Source organism: Struthio camelus, chromosome 25, assembly GCF_040807025.1.
Source record: "Struthio camelus isolate bStrCam1 chromosome 25, bStrCam1.hap1, whole genome shotgun sequence".
Classification (NCBI taxonomy): domain Eukaryota; kingdom Metazoa; phylum Chordata; class Aves; order Struthioniformes; family Struthionidae; genus Struthio; species Struthio camelus.
The window spans coordinates 2170092-2187824 of record NC_090966.1 but is presented as its reverse complement, the minus strand read 5'-3'; the positions used below and the strand labels follow the sequence as shown (position 1 = coordinate 2187824).

The 17733-nt window shown below is 57.6% G+C and overlaps 1 long non-coding RNA gene across 1 annotated transcript; it reads left to right on the top strand.

The window, feature by feature from the left end:
- The first annotated feature begins 296 nt into the window (after positions 1–296).
- On the top strand, positions 297–4707 carry LOC138062251 (uncharacterized). Its single transcript, XR_011136324.1, has 2 exons — positions 297–604; positions 1109–4707. It is a non-coding gene; the product is annotated as an uncharacterized lncRNA (long non-coding RNA).
- Positions 4708–17733: the final 13026 nt, after the last annotated feature.

The window sequence follows — 17733 nt, the reverse complement described above, 5'->3', positions numbered from 1 at the left end:
AGCACGTCGTTGCCAAGTCTTAAGTGGCCTCCTCAGGCTGTGCCAAGAATTCCATTGCCCGCTGGTCGCTGAAGATCCCCCTGGAGCTTTAAATTAAGCTGTGCTCTGCCCGGATGGGGATACCTAATTACCGTTGGCTATTAGCGGAGGGCCTGAGGAAGGTGTTCTCCAGTGTGCGTGGCACCTTTGCCCCCGTGAGCCCCTCGCTAGTAGCGGGTGGTCTTTGCTTTAGTGGGGGTGGGGGGGAGGGTGGTGTGGGGGAGAGAGGGGTGGCAGGCACCAGTTTCTGTCCCTCGGTCTTAGCCTGGGTGGTGGAAATATTGAAGTGCTGCAGTTGGCGTGGGATTCCGTCCGCTGGAGTTGTGGGGCCGGCCCTCGGCTAGCAGAGAGAGATGTCCTGCGGCACCTTTGTGAGGAAGGCTGTGCGCACCTAGTGCTTCTAGGTGCCGTGAGTGAGTCGTGTGTGCCATTTCTTCTTCCTGTCCGGAAAGCGTGAGAGCGGAAGAAGGCCAGGGAAGGAGCTGGCAGAGTGGAAACAACCCGCAGAAGCCCGCCTGGAGGAAGAAATGAAGAAAAACATTGCACTGCAGAAAGAATGCAACAGGTAACAGCCTTTGAGTACTTGTAAGAGCTGTCGAATGAGCGGGGAGTCAGGCGTTATGTACCTTGCCCCTGCGACTCCGAGTACGTATCTGTTGGTGAGCGAGCTCAAGGCTTGCGTTGGGTCTTGCAAGTGGCTTCTGTAGGGGAGCGTGCGGTTTTAGGTAGGTGGAAGTGCAGGCAGGAGGGCAGTTGTCCTGGGAAGAGAGGGAGGGCGGGAGGGCAGGAAGAAGTCGCTTGTGTCTTGTGCCTGTTGTCAGGCAGAGGGAGAAGCTTCATGGGAGCAGATGAAATGTTGACTGGGCAAGTGATGTGTGGGAGGGGAATGATGTGGGTGGGTGGGTTGGTGTGGTGTTTTGGCTTGGTGTCTTGTTCTGGAAGTGCTGGTCTGTCCGCCATGGTGCAAATGAAGTAAGCCCCGCACCGTATGCGTGGTGCTTAGGGAAGCGCATGCGTAAAGGCGGACTGTGCTTGGGCTTCCTACTTTACTTGCTAATGTGCTGTGCAGGTCGAAGAGGCTTCTGGAGAAAGCTATGAAGAAAGTGAGGGCGTACGAGAGGCGGGCGCGAGAGTCCCAGATGAATTTCCCGGGCGAAAGGGAGGACCCGTGTTCGGGAAGGGGCAGAGAAGTTGCTAAATTAAGAACAAAGGTGAGCTTTGGTTGGCTTGTTGTGGTGCTTGTTTTGGAAAGCTGTAAGATTCTTTTCCTGGCTGTTGGGTTGTGGTGTTAATTATGTGGTGGCCGTGTTTTGAAAAGAACGGCTGTCTCTTACGGTCCCTGAAAAAGCCTGTGTAATCCTTTGGGAAGTGAAGAGGCGTTGCGATAGCGGGGCACTTGTGAGCCTGGGTCTTTCTGGGCGAGAGCCCAGCTTGAAAGCTTGAGGCCCTGGCAGCATCTTTGAGGTCTGACAGATGAATTTGTGCTCTGGAAGACCGGTAAGTAGGACCATTATAAGCCTAACCACAGTATGAAAGGCAAGGACATTGGAAGCATAGGTGTGAGAGGTGTGGAAAAGGTGCGTTTCTGCAGAGAGAAGACGACGACGAGGAGGACGGCGGCAGAGTTTTAGTTGACCTTTGGGGCCTACTGAAACCCTGGCACTTCTTTGTTGATTGTCTTCTAAACTCAAACCTGTGTGTGTGCGTGTATGTAGAAAGAGATAATCATTTCTGTTTCCTTTTTCCTGAAGCTTCAGGTATACCACTGTAAACAAGTGAATACCTTGTGATTATTGTATATTGTTGTCAATATGATTACAGTTGTTATCGTTCCCGTTCATTAGTTCATTAAACTTGGTTACTTACCTGTTACAATAGTAAACTCATTCCTAAGGAGTAGGGACACCTACACTACCAGCCGACCCTGTTTAGTGTCGGGAGCCCGCCGAATTACCTTACCAGGGCAAAATGCCTCTCAACTGGTTCGGTCGTTCTGCGGAGGCCTCCCGGCACAAACGGACACGCTCGGTGGATTGTCACAGAACTGCGTACGCTTAGACCTCTGGGTCTGCTTAGGTGAGTGAGTCCTTTCCCTGTGTGCAGGTCCGTGAGCTGTGCCGCTCCCTGGAGGCAGAGCGGAGGAAGTCGAGGCAGCTAGAGAAAGCAAACGAAGGTGCGCGAGAAGAGTTGGCTTGGCTGCATGGGAGCCGTGACAAACTGCGGAAGAGCAAGCGGCAGCTGGAAGAAGAGGTGGTTGCGCTGAGGTGTCGCTTAGAGGCCAAGATGAGGGATCAGAGGCACAGAGAAGAGGATAAAAGGGAGATTGAACAAAAGGCTGGGCAAGAGCTAAGGCAAAAACTACAGGAAGTCAATCTCTTTCTGCAGGTGAGCTCCCTTACCGCTAGTACGCGCAGTCCGTTTGTGGCTCGTCATTCATTCTTTACTGTTGTCATTTCTCGGTATGTTCTGCTTGTGCCGGTCAGTGCTGTGGGGTCATGGGCTCGTTATAGCTTCCGGAGGTTGCTGAAGGGTGCGAGCTTGTTGGATGGTTGTCCTCAGGCATTCTGAGATGTGGTGAATAATCTTCTTTACGCACCTCGGTCACTGGCGAATCTGTAACAGCGCCAAGAAAGAGGAGAATTGCAAGTGGACTAGTGTCTTAGAGAGACAGAGGTGGCTTAGTACTAGCTCTGATTCAAAACAAAACAAAGCAAAGCAAAAAGTTGCGCTGAGAGCCGGTTTCTTTCTGAACCAAAAGGATGATGTAATGGGGTGCTTTTGGGTTTTGCCCTTGATTGTAGAGGGCAGTGAGGAGGCCCAGTTGGCTCCCTGGGTGAGGTTGTGCTCTTCAAAGTGGGTGTGTGAAAGTGACTGGGGGGAATGATCTCTTTTTCTTTCCTGGGGGTTGAAACTGCATTATCTGCTTCAGACACAGGCAGCCGCCCAGGACCGAGCGGAACAACTAAGAGCCGCTTCTGCAGCTTCCGCAGTAGGCCGACTGCAGCAGAGAGTTAGGCATTTAGAATATGAATTGGCTCTCACAAAACGCCTGCAGTGAGAGAGCGCTAACGAGAGGCTTGCGGAAGCTGCTGCTGCTGCGCAATGCTATGAGCCCTGCAGAAGCCACTCTCTGGCAACGAACCCGGTGGGCAGCGCTTCCTCTGTGACGGAGAGAGTGGAAGCTCATATGGCTGAGGTAAGGCATTGGGAATACCTGTTATTCTCAAGCTGAAAATGAGCATCCATTCCTAGCTCCACCGCACCCAATCTAGGAGTCTAAACACGCCTGCTGACCCTCAGAGCGCTGCAACCTCGGCAAAAGCTCTGGTCCGGGCGCGCCCCAGAATTAGCAGTCCGTGTGACGGCACGTTCCTCACAGCGTGGTGAGCAGCGTGCCCTGAGGTTTGGGAAGGGCATGCCGAGAGTGGGCAAGGGAGCACGTGATTCTTCACAAAACGCCGTGATCCGTTCCCCTCCTTTGCACAGAGTGGGGGTGTGGAGAAGCTCTCGAGTTGGGGATTGCTTTGTGAGACAGTTAATGCCATAGAGTAATGGGAATGCTGGGCCGTGGTGGACAAAGACTTTCTCTGTACTGGGGGTGATGTTTCCAGTGTTTATTCCCATGTTGCAGTTGGCTTGAGAAGCTAATGCTACAAGAATGTAGCTCCTGAGGCCTTAAGGGTATCTTGTCTGTACTTGCAGGTGCGGCGGGAATGGTCAAAAATATCGCTGAAGAACTTGAGCAAGGTAATCTGTCAGGATCTGTTAGCGGTGTTACCAAGGAAGAGGACGGTTCCTCCATTTTGAACACAACTACTGGAAAGCTGCCAAGCTCCTGTGCTAAGCACAGTTGTTTTCTACTAGTAAGCTTTCCAACCTAGAGCTCTGCGAGGCAACTTGCTGCTTATGCAAATAACAGTCGTAGAGTCGTATGCAGTTGCCTTTAGATCACAGAGAGGAAAAGCGGCCTATGCGCACGTTCAGCCCCTGCCCCCGAGCCCCGAGCAATTCCACCTCTTCAGGATAATTGTTTCTCCAGAGTTGTGGCTTGGCGGTGACTGGGCCTGTTGCAAAGCAGGTAGCCCCTGAGAGCAATTCGAATTCTTCTGTCCCAGTAGCCTTTACTCTCCTAGCGAGTGGCCAGCCGTTGCGCTAGAGCTCTTTCCGTTTGCTAGGACGGACACAAATCCGTGGCATTGAATCCGTTTGCATTGTGACTGGAGTTGCCTGTCTCCTGGGAGTAATAAGGTTTGTTTGCTTTGGGGACCTTTTCCTACTGCAACACTAACATAGGGCATTTTCTCCCCTCCCGCTCTCGCCCCGCCCCTTCCCCAGCAATGGCTGAGCTGAATGGCTGGATCGGCTGGAGCTTCTCCCTGGGCATCTACTGAAGGATCTTCAGAAAACGTAGACCAGGAGCCGCTTTCCAGGGCAACGCAAGAGTGCCGCGATGTTTTGACAGCCCCGTTCCAGAGAGCTAAGAGTGGTTATCCTGAGACTACTACCTCCTGACAGAGGGACTCGCGTTACCAGGCTGTGAGGAAAAGCAACCCTTGCCACTGTTTTTGTACGAGTGCAACAGTGCGGTGTAGCCAATAATAATAACGTGCGGTCTTTAACTGCAAGTATTGTGTTCCAACTGGGTATTTAATAAATGTTGTAATCTAGTAGGTGTCTCCGTTTTATTCTGTTCCCCTTCCTGACTTTGCCTGCCCTGCGCATATGCCTGTCCCCTCTGCTCATGTCTCTTATGGAGTAGTACGTGTTGCATTGCTGCCAAATGGTGGATGCTGGTGGAAGTCTGGCCTGCTGCGGCACTTGCGGGCGAGGGCTGCGTTTTGTCCCAGGCTTGGAGTTGTTCAGCGCTAGGCAGCACGGACGATGGAAGTCATGTTTCTGAAGGCCTAGCCAGGCTTTCTTCCTGGGCAGGCGCTTAGCCCTTCTGCCTCGCGCTGGTCTGGCCAAAAGTCACTTATGCAGACAGCTCCAGGCCTGAGGGCAGAGAGGCCGTTTGTCCAAGGGAGAGCTCTGCTCTGCTCTGCTCCCTCCAGCTGGCTTCCCAGCTGCTCCTTCAGCCTGTCCTGGCAGCCAGGCCAAGGGCCAGCATGCAGACTGTGTGTTTTTCCTCAGCGGGGGCTGGAAGCACGAGTGTGTGAAGACAGGGGCCTCGATCGTGCCCAGGTGCAGCCCTTGGCGGTTCCCCTTGTTGAACTTGACAAGGTGCCCGGTTGCCTCACGTCTCGCTCGTAGCGGGGCACTGGACTCTTGCTGCCTTTGAGAACGATGCTTCCTGTGGTCTGGGCAGAAGGGAGGGCGAGAGCTTCTGGTAGCCAGGAAAGGTTGCAAAGCCCGCCGGTCTGGAAGGCTGTTGCATCCGCTTGCAGTCTGCAAAGGGCAAAGGGGTTATGGAAGTTCTCTGCCCTGCAGCATGACTGGCAAAGCGGAACCGCTGTTCAGTGCTGGGCACTTGCTCTTCTCTCTGCAAAGCAAAAGCAGGTGCGGAACGCCTCTGAAGTGCCTTCGCTTTGGGTTGTCCTGTTGCCAAACTCTGAGAGGAACTGTTTTCCAGTGGTTCCCTGCCTGCTTCTGTCCTGCTGGGTGTCAGGGAGAGGTGAAAGTTCTTGGCCGCCGGAGAAGCAGCACTGAAATTCAGCGCTGGCATCTGGCATGACAGGAGCTGGTAGCGCTTACAAGGCGGGTACAAGGCAAAGTGCCGTCTGTTCTGGCCCCTGCACTAGAGGAGAGGGATGGAGCTACTGGAGCGAGTGCAGCGAAGGGCTACTAAGATGATTAAGGGACTGGAGTAGCTCTCATACGAGGAAAGGCTGAGAGAGCTGGGATTGTTCAGCCTGCAGAAGAGAAGACCGCGCATCAGTGTGTAGGCAGGATGCGAAGGGAGGGTGTAAAGAAGTCGGAGGCAGACTCTTCTCAGCGGTGCCTAGCGGTAGGACGAGGGGCAAGGGGCACAAACTGAAACACAGGCCGTCCTGTCTGAACAGGAGGAAAAAGTTCTTTGCTGTGAGGGGTGACTGAGCCCTGGAAGAGGTTGCCCAGAGAGCTTGTGGAGTCTCCGTCCTCGGAGATGTTCACAAGCCGTCTGGCTAGGGTCCTGGGCCAACTACTTGAGGTGATCCTGCTTGAGTAGGGGGGCTGGCCGAGACGATCTCCAGAGGTGCCTTCCAACCTCAAACGTCCTGTGGTTCTGTGACAAGCAGGAGAAGCGGGCGACCGGGCATCTAGTCAAGTTCGACAAGGGGAACTGTCCAGGGCTGCACCTGGGGACAAACAGCCCCTGTGCCCTGGGGCAGGCTGGGGGCTACTGCCAGGAAAGCAGCTGGGCAGAGGAAGGCCTGGGGGTGCAGGTGGGCAGCAAGGAGTCAGCAATGGTTAGAGAAAGAAATCGTAACCACGTTTTAATCGTTTTGACAATAACTTTCTGCCAAAGGGAGCAATCGCCCTCCAGCCTCTCGCTGTGGTCTCTGCTAACAGCTGGAGCGATCCGCTTTCGGTGAGAGTCGCTCACCTCGCCGCAGCGCGACTCGCGGCCACTTTGGCTCCCTCCGGCACTTGGGCTTCCTACGGCGCAGCCGCAGAGCTGGGAGCCCAGAAGGACCGGCACGCTCGCGGCCTGGCCGGGCAGCAGCCAGAGCAGCCAGCTGCGGGGGTCAACCTAAGCAGTCGCCGTCTCTTCAGGCGCAACGAGCTACTTCAGCCCTGCGAGCTCGGCCAAGCGCTCGCGACGCCCGCGCCCTTAGGGAAACAGTGGGAGCGCAGGTTTGCGAGGAGCACAGTGTCCCGCACCTGGAGCAGCAGCAGCATGAATTCTTCAGGGAAATGACGGCACAGCAGAGTAAGAGCTGGAGCTGGGGGCCGCCGGGGAGGGACCCCCAACAAAGACGTCCTTCGGCCGGCCACAGCCACCTGCCGCCGCCGCCGCCGCCGCCCCCCCCCGGCCCGGCAGCGCCGCGAAGGAAGCGGCAGCTGCCCCCCGCCCGGCCGGGCCCGGCCCAGGTCCGCCCCCCGGCCCCGGGCCCGCCCCCGGGCCCGCCCCAGCCGCAGCCCCGCTCCCTCACTGCACAGCCCCGCCCCCTCGCCACCGCCCCCTCCACGCGTCACCCCGCCGCCCTGTGACGCCCCTCCGCCGCGCCCTCGCCGCGGCTGTTGCGCACGCGCGGCGCGCCCGCCACCGCCTGCGGAGCCGGTGGTCCTCGGTGCTGTCGCCGCCGTGTGCCTCGCTGCCAGCGTGGCTGCGTCGCTGTCCTCGGCCGGCGCCTCTGCCCCCGGCCCGGGGGCTCCGAGCTCGCCGGGGCTCAGCCCCGCAGCAGCTGGCCCGGGCTGCGGCCCCTGCTCGGGGCTGTCCGCCGCCCGCGTCCCCGCCGCAGCATGAAGAGGCTCTTGGGGCTCTTCGGCCAGGGCCAGGGGCAGCCGCCTTCTCCGTCGCCGTCGCCGTCGCGGTGGGCATGCGGCGGCAGCGCACCCGTGCGCTGCGTCGGCGCTGCCTACGAGCTCCGGGAGAAGGAGCTGGGCAAGCTGCACCGCGCAGCCGCCAGCGGCGACCTGGCGCGGGTGCGGCGGCGGCGGTGGCTGCCGAGAGTCGGCCTCGACGGGCGGGACAAGGCGAAGCGGTGAGGGGCGGCGGGGGGGCGGCGGGGCGGCGCGGGGAGGGGGCGGCGTCGGCGTGAGGGGCGGTGGCGAGGGTCGGGCTGCTGCGGCGGTGCCGGCGGGGGCGGCGGGCGGCGGGGGCGTTGGCTGGTGGGTTGGAGCTGGCCTGCAGCTGGCAGGAGCGCCTTTGTGCCGGGAAGGCAGGGCCGTTTGCTTGGGCTGGCGAGGGAGTGCGGGAGGGCAGTCGGCCTTGCGCGCGCGGGGTGGGCTCGGGGCTCGGGGCTCGGAGGCCGGTTGCGTGTGTGGCCAGGCCGGAGCGGGACTTTGTTGCTGGGAGCGTGACAGGGTCGAGGGGGAAGGTTTCTGCTGTCGGGTTTGGTAGGTGTTGTGGAGGGCCCTTGGGAGCGAGCGCGTGCTGGTGCTTGCTGCAGCAGTAAGGCCGGGAAGAGGCCAGAGGGCGCGACTTCCCGGCAAGGCCAGCAGCGAGGGGATGTTCTGGTGTTATAAAAGGCACGTGCTGGGCCTGCGGCCTGCTGCTGTGGCGTGAGTGGTCCTGGCAGCAGGTGGAGGTTGCCTTGCCGTAGGCTGGAGGTGCGCAAGCCTTGCTCTTGCTTGCTGGGCTGCGTGCGTAGTGGTGTTGGAGGCAGGGAGGAGGTGCCGGGGCGGAGGGCAGCAGTTTCAGAGCGGAAGCCGGAGGCTGTCTGGGAGAAATGGGGGGCGTGGGCGCAGGGATGCACGCGCAGGGAAGGGAGCGCGGAGCTGAGGCAACGTTGTCTTCCTAAGTGGGGGCTGGGGCTGGGGCTGGGGCTGGGGCGGGGAGGGGCTTTTTCCTAGCCCCGGCGTCTCGGGCTTTGGGTGTGCAGCGGTCAGCCGCGTGACATGGGCAGGCGTGGTCTCTTCAGCTGTCTGGCCTGCGCTAAGGTAACATGCTCAATTTTTAGGACACCTCTGCATCTGGCTTGCGCTAACGGACATGCGGAGGTTGTCTTGTACTTAGTAGAGAGGAAGTGCAAGCTAAATCCTCGTGACAACTTCAAGAGATCGCCACTGATGAAGGTACGTGGGTGCTGCGGTAGGCAGGGCTTCTAAATTGCGCCCTGAGCGATGCAGCTCTTGGGTGATTCTGGAGGTAGGTCTGGGTGGAGCTTGTGGTGCGCTGGGCGCTGGCTAGGCGTGCGTTGCCTAATGTTTGGGCGCGTTGTTGTTGTCCGAGGTCGGCAAGCTGTGGGAATTCTGCCAGAGGGAAGCGTAATTGCTGGCAACGTTTCCTTGTTTCCCGTGTGGTTGGCAGGCAGTGCAGTGCCAGCACGAAGGCTGCGTCGCCATTCTGCTAGCGCATGGCGCCGACGCTAACCTTGCGGATGCTAACGGCAACACTGCCCTTCACCTGGCTGCCCTTGCTCCTAACACCTGCCTAGCAGGGCAGTTACTGGCGCACAACGCCCATCTTGATGCGCAGAATAAGGTAAGCGTGGAATTTGGGTCAGGCCGCTCCTGAGAAGAAAAAGTTGCTTTGCTTCTCTGGGTTTTTCTAACTGGAGAGGGGCGTTATGCTTTCAGATGGGATACACGCCCCTTTCTCTGGCCGTGTCCGCGCATCACGTAGAGATGGTGGAGTTCCTGCTTAGCAAAGGAGCCGACGTGCACGCTCGAGATCAGTCGGAAAGGTGAAGGGTTTGTCAAGACGGGGCGTGGGTCTCCTGAGCATTGGTGAAGTTTGCCTGGTCTGGCCGGGTAGCCGAGGGTGCTTAGCGGGGGAGACGTTTGGCCCAGGGACGTGCTGCGGCCCCTTGCAACCCGAGTTCTCGTGGGCTTCCGTGTGGTTGGCCTTGCTTTCCTCCTGCCTGTAGGAAAGGGGGAGGTGTAATTGTTTTGGGAGCAAATAGGGATGAAAGGAACGCCAGTGAAACGTCGGTGTCTCCTGATAGCTTTTGTCTCGTCTTGTGGCTGCTTTAGGACCCCTCTGATGCTTGCTGCCTCTGCTGGGGACGTGAGCATGATAGAAGTTCTTCTTGGCTATGGTGCTGACCTTTGCCAGAAAGACGTTCTTGGATGGACAGCGGAGGCTTATGCTAGGAGGTGTGGACACACTGGGTAAGTGCTTTAGGTCACGGTGAGAGTCGCTAGGCGGTCCGAATGTCCGTGTTGGTGTACGGACGTGTTTGGTAAGAGGCGCAAGGTTTAATGATGCGTGGAGACCTTTGTTGAAGGTGGGCTCAGTGGAATCTTCCGGGACGTAGCGTTCCCTGTGTCAAGTGTGAGTTGGGGAGTTGAGGAAAGCTTCCACCGCAAATCGTCTTGTTTGGTAAGTGGTGTTATGCAAGGATGTAGTTGATTATAGTGACAGTATTCCCTTTCTTTCCGCACCTACCTAGTGTTAGTGAACAGCTGGCCGACCGCGCAGCCGAGAAAAACGTGGGAGAAGCTTCTGCAGGCAGCGCAGAAAGCACGCCAGTGCTTAGCACTCGTTGCGAGGCAGGAGCTGCTGCGTTTGCGTTGGGCACACCTGCTGCGGACAGAGGAGGTAGGAGGCTTAACTGTGGAGGAGCTGAGGAGGAGAATGCCTACGGCCTTTTCTTGTGGTGGCTTGTATTGCAGCTTGGCAGGGTTCCGTCCCTCTTGCCTGTTGAGTACCCTTGCTAGGGACGGAGTAGAGACGCGCTGGTGATCCTCCTCCGTGAGGCTAGTCCTTTGGTTTTGAGGCTGTCTTTTGGTTTTGGGGGTGTTGGGTGGGAGGCTGGGTAGAGCAGGAAATACAGCGTAGTCTCTGGCATTTTGAAGCACAGGTTGGCGGGGGTGGGGGTAGAGGCAAAGAGAGCACGAGAGAGAGACCGATCTCTGCCTGTGTGGTATGAAGAGCTCGGCAGTTGGTTTCCTTCTTGTCCTGTTCAATCGCTACCAGCATTTGCTCGCTGCCTGCTCACATAGCATATTCGTGCCATGGCAGGTTTGAGGTTTGGAACGTTCGAAGGAAAGACAAGGGCAGTGTGGAATTCTTGTCCTTTTTTATTTTGCGGGGGGTGGGGGGGTGGGGGGGGGCAGCGAGAATTGAGTAGGATGGGAGAAATTGGTGGTTTGGGGCATGCTTTCGTTCATGCTGTCTGGCATGACTGTTTCACTCTAGTATGGCCTGTAGAATTGTCCGTGTAACATGCTTGTCTGCATTGCTGAAAGTCGAAGGTCCGACATGCTAAGAATTAATCCTGTCAATTCATATTTGAACAGTGAGAGGTGGCTTTTCCCACGAATACTTCACGAGGTGAGACTCGAGCAGTAGCTTTTGCCAACGACCTTAACCTGCCGAAAAAGAGGGGAGATTTGAGCGAGACGGTCCTTCTTGCCTTTGCCTTTGCCTTTGCCTTTGCCTTTGCCTTTGAAGAGTGTTGGAGGCAGAGGAGAGCGATGACAGCTGTCCTGCTTCTGAGGAAGAAAAAAGCAGTTTAGCTGCCAAGGTAAAGTGCCTGCAGAAGGAGAACTGCCCGTGGAGCGACTCATTTGCAGGGCAGAGCTGTCTAGATTTGGGCAAAAGCGCGTGTCCAGGCAGGGTTGTTTTCTCCTGCCCCGTGGTCTCCTGCCTGCCAGTCTTTCAGCTGCGGTGAGCTGTTTGCTCCAAGCCTTGTAGCCGTCCGTGGCAGAGCATGCAGCAGGCTTGCGGTTGCGGGTGGGAAGAGCAGTAGGGGACAAGAAAAGCGACCGCATGGTTTTCTTCACCTGAGTCAGAGTTCTCGTCCCAAAGTTGATCAGCCTCTAGATGGCCTGTTCTTTTGTCCTCCAAGCCTTGCTCTTTGTTTCCAGTAACTTTGGTGATAGAATTCAGGCTGATATGGGGAAAAGGGCACTTGCTGTTCAAGATCTGCTGAAATGCTTCGTCTCCTGGCTCTCCTCTCTTTCGTCCTTGCCAGGTTGCTGAAGAGTGCTTGGGGGCGGGGGGAGTGGCTCAAGAGGGTCTTTTTTTCTCCTGGGGGATGGCATAGCGGTCTTGCATGGGATCTCACACCACCTGTTTCCCCTTCCTTTTGTTTCTTTTGTTTTGTTTTGGTTTGTTTTTCAGTTGAGGTGTGTGGCATTGGGGCTGTGCCATGATGAAGAAGCTGAAGAAGCCGAGTGTGGTGCAGGAGCGCACCCCGTAGTGCTGGAGATGCAGGCATGTTTATTTGCAAGCTGGTTGCCCTTGTCTCAGTGGCCTGTCAGAGACTGTGGCAGCTGTTGTGTGAGAAGAGCTAGTGTGGCATAGTAAGATGTGATGGTGGTTGGAGGAGTGAAAGTGAGGAAAGAGGGGGAGGTGAGACTACGGTAGTTTGAGAAGCAGGCAGCTGGTGGTCCCGTGAGCCCAAGGGAGGGGGAAAGAGTGTGTGTGCTGCTGGATAAGGTAACGTAGGTGAAGGCAGAGCCTGACTGTGTGTGGGCAGTGCTTCTCGGGGGGCTTTATGGAATGGGAGCAGGACGTTTGTGACATTAGGTATTGCTGTGTCCATAAGGACATCTGCAGGCCTTGTAAAAGAGGAGCGAGAAGGTTTCACTCTGTGGCTCGAGAGAGGCGAAGTATTTGGCAAAGTGTGAATGGCCTGGGCAGAGGCTGCTGTCGTGGGTGTGGCAGCAAGTGGCCTTTGAGTTGGATTTCTCGAGTGCTACTGAAAGAGAGAAGGTTCTGGTTCTGTGCGTGCTTGGAAGGGTTGCTGCTGCTTTGCCAGGTTATGCAGTGAAAGGAGCGTGTTTGGGACCGTGCAGCCAAGTACTAAGGACAGCAGCAGAGTGGGCGTAGGCTTGGAGGGAGCGCAGTTGGGGGTTGGAGAGTGGAAGTGAGGGCCCAGGGGGAGGTTTGCCTCAGGTTGTTGGAGAAGCAGGCAGCTGTCGGTCTTTGTTGGTGCAGAGGAGGGGGGAAGGATGTGTGTGCTGCTGAGTATTGCCGTGTAGGGGAAGCTGGAGTGCGGGTAGTGCTTCTCAGGGGCTTTAGGGAAAGGGAGCAGGGCGTTTGTGAGCTTAGGCATTGCCGTCCCTTCAACTACGTTCTCCTGGAGGCTGCTTGTTTCTGTTCTTTCTAAGCGTGCGGGCCGATCTCTTTTAGGACGACTCACCGGAAAGGAAGGGAGAGGAGGCTCCTGGTGGTGCCCAAGTGGCGGCTGCTGCAGGAGCCCCTGCTGGTGTGAGAGGTGAGTTTCTACACATGGAGGGGCTTTGTTTCTTTGCTCTTTGGGCTGGGTGAATGAAGTGAAATGGCGATCTGCCTGTGCGAGGGTAGAGCACGCAGGTAGGCGCTGGGCAGGCAATGGCGGGGAGGGGGGAAGGGAACGTAGCTGGAGGGAGATGTTTTGTGGTAGTGCTAGGGAAGGAGGGTTGTTTCTTGGTGCCTTCCTGCGGGTGGGAGGGTGTTTGGCTAGTGCTTTGCGGGTTGCTCCTGTAGCGTGCCGAGGGATTGTGAAGGGCCAACTCTGGAGCTGCAGTTTGGAGGGGAGATGCCGGCAGAGCTGCGTAGTCGGCGACTGTGGCATGGCAGAGCCTTGTTTGGATGCTGGCCGAGCATGTGTTGGGCGTTCTTGGTAGGGGCGTGAGCTGTGCTGCTGGGCTTGGGCATGCGGTGCTGGCAAGAAGGCGGCAGGAAGTGGCGATAGCGTGGTGGTGCGGCTGGGGGTGCAGGCGGCCTTAAATGACGCTGCTTTGTTTTTCCTCGGGAGTGGAACCGTTTGGTGTGTCCTGGGCGCAGGGCTTGCGTGCTGGAGGAGAGCAGGAGAGGGAAAGAAGGAGCGGTGGTGTGTCATTTGTGGCTTCCTTTGCAGGTGTTCCGTCGGCCGCAGGAGCGGAGCAGGAGGACGAGAGCGACTCTCCCTGGGATTCCGAGGTGCTTTGTGTGAGGGGCGCGGTGGGTTGCCCGTGGGGGGAAGTGGGCGGGAGCTTGCCTTGGACGTGGGCCCTAGCAGGGATGAGGCTCAGTTGCCGCTTGTGGTGGCTGCGCCACAGGTTTGTTCCTGTGAACTGGAGCAGCCTGTGCTCCGTGCAAGCGGTTTGGCGAGGACTGTGCCTAAGTGGGGTGTGCTAATGTCGTGGGTGTGGCAGCAAGTGGCCTTTGAGTTGGATTTCTCGAGTGCTACTGAAAGAGAGAAGGTTCTGGTTCTGTGCGTGCTTGGAAGGGTTGCTGCTGCTTTGCCAGGTTATGCAGTGAAAGGAGCGTGTTTGGGACCGTGCAGCCAAGTACTAAGGACAGCAGCAGAGTGGGCGTAGGCTTGGAGGGAGCGCAGTTGGGGGTTGGAGAGTGGAAGTGAGGGCCCAGGGGGAGGTTTGCCTCAGGTTGTTGGAGAAGCAGGCAGCTGTCGGTCTTTGTTGGTGCAGAGGAGGGGGGAAGGATGTGTGTGCTGCTGAGTATTGCCGTGTAGGGGAAGCTGGAGTGCGGGTAGTGCTTCTCAGGGGCTTTAGGGAAAGGGAGCAGGGCGTTTGTGAGCTTAGGCATTGCCGTCCCTTCAACTACGTTCTCCTGGAGGCTGCTTGTTTCTGTTCTTTCTAAGCGTGCGGGCCGATCTCTTTTAGGACGACTCACCGGAAAGGAAGGGAGAGGAGGCTCCTGGTGGTGCCCAAGTGGCGGCTGCTGCAGGAGCCCCTGCTGGTGTGAGAGGTGAGTTTCTACACATGGAGGGGCTTTGTTTCTTTGCTCTTTGGGCTGGGTGAATGAAGTGAAATGGCGATCTGCCTGTGCGAGGGTAGAGCACGCAGGTAGGCGCTGGGCAGGCAATGGCGGGGAGGGGGGAAGGGAACGTAGCTGGAGGGAGATGTTTTGTGGTAGTGCTAGGGAAGGAGGGTTGTTTCTTGGTGCCTTCCTGCGGGTGGGAGGGTGTTTGGCTAGTGCTTTGCGGGTTGCTCCTGTAGCGTGCTGAGGGATTGTGAAGGGCCAACTCTGGAGCTGCAGTTTGGAGGGGAGATGCCGGCAGAGCTGCGTAGTCGGCGACTGTGGCATGGCAGAGCCTTGTTTGGATGCTGGCCGAGCATGTGTTGGGCGTTCTTGGTAGGGGCGTGAGCTGTGCTGCTGGGCTTGGGCATGCGGTGCTGGCAAGAAGGCGGCAGGAAGTGGCGATAGCGTGGTGGTGCGGCTGGGGGTGCAGGCGGCCTTAAATGACGCTGCTTTGTTTTTCCTCGGGAGTGGAACCGTTTGGTGTGTCCTGGGCGCAGGGCTTGCGTGCTGGAGGAGAGCAGGAGAGGGAAAGAAGGAGCGGTGGTGTGTCATTTGTGGCTTCCTTTGCAGGTGTTCCGTCGGCCGCAGGAGCGGAGCAGGAGGACGAGAGCGACTCTCCCTGGGATTCCGAGGTGCTTTGTGTGAGGGGCGCGGTGGGTTGCCCGTGGGGGGAAGTGGGCGGGAGCTTGCCTTGGACGTGGGCCCTAGCAGGGATGAGGCTCAGTTGCCGCTTGTGGTGGCTGCGCCACAGGTTTGTTCCTGTGAACTGGAGCAGCCTGTGCTCCGTGCAAGCGGTTTGGCGAGGACTGTGCCTAAGTGGGGTGTGCTAATGTCGTGGGTGTGGCAGCAAGTGGCCTTTGAGTTGGATTTCTCGAGTGCTACTGAAAGAGAGAAGGTTCTGGTTCTGTGCGTGCTTGGAAGGGTTGCTGCTGCTTTGCCAGGTTATGCAGTGAAAGGAGCGTGTTTGGGACCGTGCAGCCAAGTACTAAGGACAGCAGCAGAGTGGGCGTAGGCTTGGAGGGAGCGCAGTTGGGGGTTGGAGAGTGGAAGTGAGGGCCCAGGGGGAGGTTTGCCTCAGGTTGTTGGAGAAGCAGGCAGCTGTCGGTCTTTGTTGGTGCAGAGGAGGGGGGAAGGATGTGTGTGCTGCTGAGTATTGCCGTGTAGGGGAAGCTGGAGTGCGGGTAGTGCTTCTCAGGGGCTTTAGGGAAAGGGAGCAGGGCGTTTGTGAGCTTAGGCATTGCCGTCCCTTCAACTACGTTCTCCTGGAGGCTGCTTGTTTCTGTTCTTTCTAAGCGTGCGGGCCAATCTCTTTTAGGACGACTCACCGGAAAGGAAGGGAGAGGAGGCTCCTGGTGGTGCCCAAGTGGCGGCTGCTGCAGGAGCCCCTGCTGGTGTGAGAGGTGAGTTTCTACACATGGAGGGGCTTTGTTTCTTTGCTCTTTGGGCTGGGTGAATGAAGTGAAATGGCGATCTGCCTGTGCGAGGGTAGAGCACGCAGGTAGGCGCTGGGCAGGCAATGGCGGGGAGGGGGGAAGGGAACGTAGCTGGAGGGAGATGTTTTGTGGTAGTGCTAGGGAAGGAGGGTTGTTTCTTGGTGCCTTCCTGCGGGTGGGAGGGTGTTTGGCTAGTGCTTTGCGGGTTGCTCCTGTAGCGTGCCGAGGGATTGTGAAGGGCCAACTCTGGAGCTGCAGTTTGGAGGGGAGATGCCGGCAGAGCTGCGTAGTCGGCGACTGTGGCATGGCAGAGCCTTGTTTGGATGCTGGCCGAGCATGTGTTGGGCGTTCTTGGTAGGGGCGTGAGCTGTGCTGCTGGGCTTGGGCATGTGGTGCTGGCAAGAAGGCGGCAGGAAGTGGCGATAGCGTGGTGGTGCGGCTGGGGGTGCAGGCGGCCTTAAATGACGCTGCTTTGTTTTTCCTCGGGAGTGGAACCGTTTGGTGTGTCCTGGGCGCAGGGCTTGCGTGCTGGAGGAGAGCAGGAGAGGGAAAGAAGGAGCGGTGGTGTGTCATTTGTGGCTTCCTTTGCAGGTGTTCCGTCGGCCGCAGGAGCGGAGCAGGAGGACGAGAGCGACTCTCCCTGGGATTCCGAGGTGCTTTGTGTGAGGGGCGCGGTGGGTTGCCCGTGGGGGGAAGTGGGCGGGAGCTTGCCTTGGACGTGGGCCCTAGCAGGGATGAGGCTCAGTTGCCGCTTGTGGTGGCTGCGCCACAGGTTTGTTCCTGTGAACTGGAGCAGCCTGTGCTCCGTGCAAGCGGTTTGGCGAGGACTGTGCCTAAGTGGGGTGTGCTAATGTCGTGGGTGTGGCAGCAAGTGGCCTTTGAGTTGGATTTCTCGAGTGCTACTGAAAGAGAGAAGGTTCTGGTTCTGTGCGTGCTTGGAAGGGTTGCTGCTGCTTTGCCAGGTTATGCAGTGAAAGGAGCGTGTTTGGGACCGTGCAGCCAAGTACTAAGGACAGCAGCAGAGTGGGCGTAGGCTTGGAGGGAGCGCAGTTGGGGGCTCTGATAGGGCTGTTATACTTCCAGAGCCTGCGTTCCTTGACGGCCTGCCAGAGTCCCGAAGCAGCAGTGAATCTGCAGGTAATGCTTGAGCGGCAATCCGAGTTGTGCTTGGGCGGTCCTGCATTTGAAATGCAGTTTGTGGGTGAAGTGTTTCTGGAGATTGCTTGCCCCACTCTCTGCTTGTTTGTGTTGTCGCTCACCTAGGTGTCTGCAAAGGAGGGAGGAGAGCGTGAAGGACGCGAGGCTGCTGCAACACAGACTGATTTTCAGTGTGACGGACAGGTGAGGAGCTGTGTTGAAGAGCTGTGGAGATGTTAGCCTAGAGCGAGGTGTTATTCCCAAAAGAGCGCAGGCGGAAGACCGCAGAGAGTAGCAGATGTGAAATATACTTTAGATGTATATTATCTTGGGGCTCGCTCTGAAGAAGGCTGTTGTGAGTGAAAAGAAGAAGGTAGTGCATGCTCCTGCCCTTTTTGTGAGGCTCACGGCACAATCTTTCCTCAGGCGATGGGCGCAGAGCTGCCGGCGGAGGTTGCTGATGCTCCTGGAAAGCAGTTGCTTCCAGAAGGTTCACTTGAAGTTCCAAAGGTTTCCTGCGGTGAGCTGCAGGGAGACAAGTTGCGGTTGCAAGAGGAACTGGCCAGGGTGAAAGCCAAGGTAGGCAAAGCCTGTAGCGGCCTGCATGACTGTGAGGAGGTGTTTTTCCCCTGTAAACGATGGGGAAAAGCCCTTGTTGAGGCTGTAGGGTAGTAGTGCAGTGGTGTCCCTTCTGTTGCCTTCCCTTCTTCCCGCCGCTGCCCCATGGTGGCAAACAGACCAAGCGCGTCAGGGAGCTGCCCTTTCAAGCGTGAGGGGCCAAGCAGTGTGTTGGGAGCAGCCTCCTGGTGGGTAGGTGTGACCCAAGCAGTTTGTTGTCTCTCCGAACCCGCCTGAGCTTTGAGG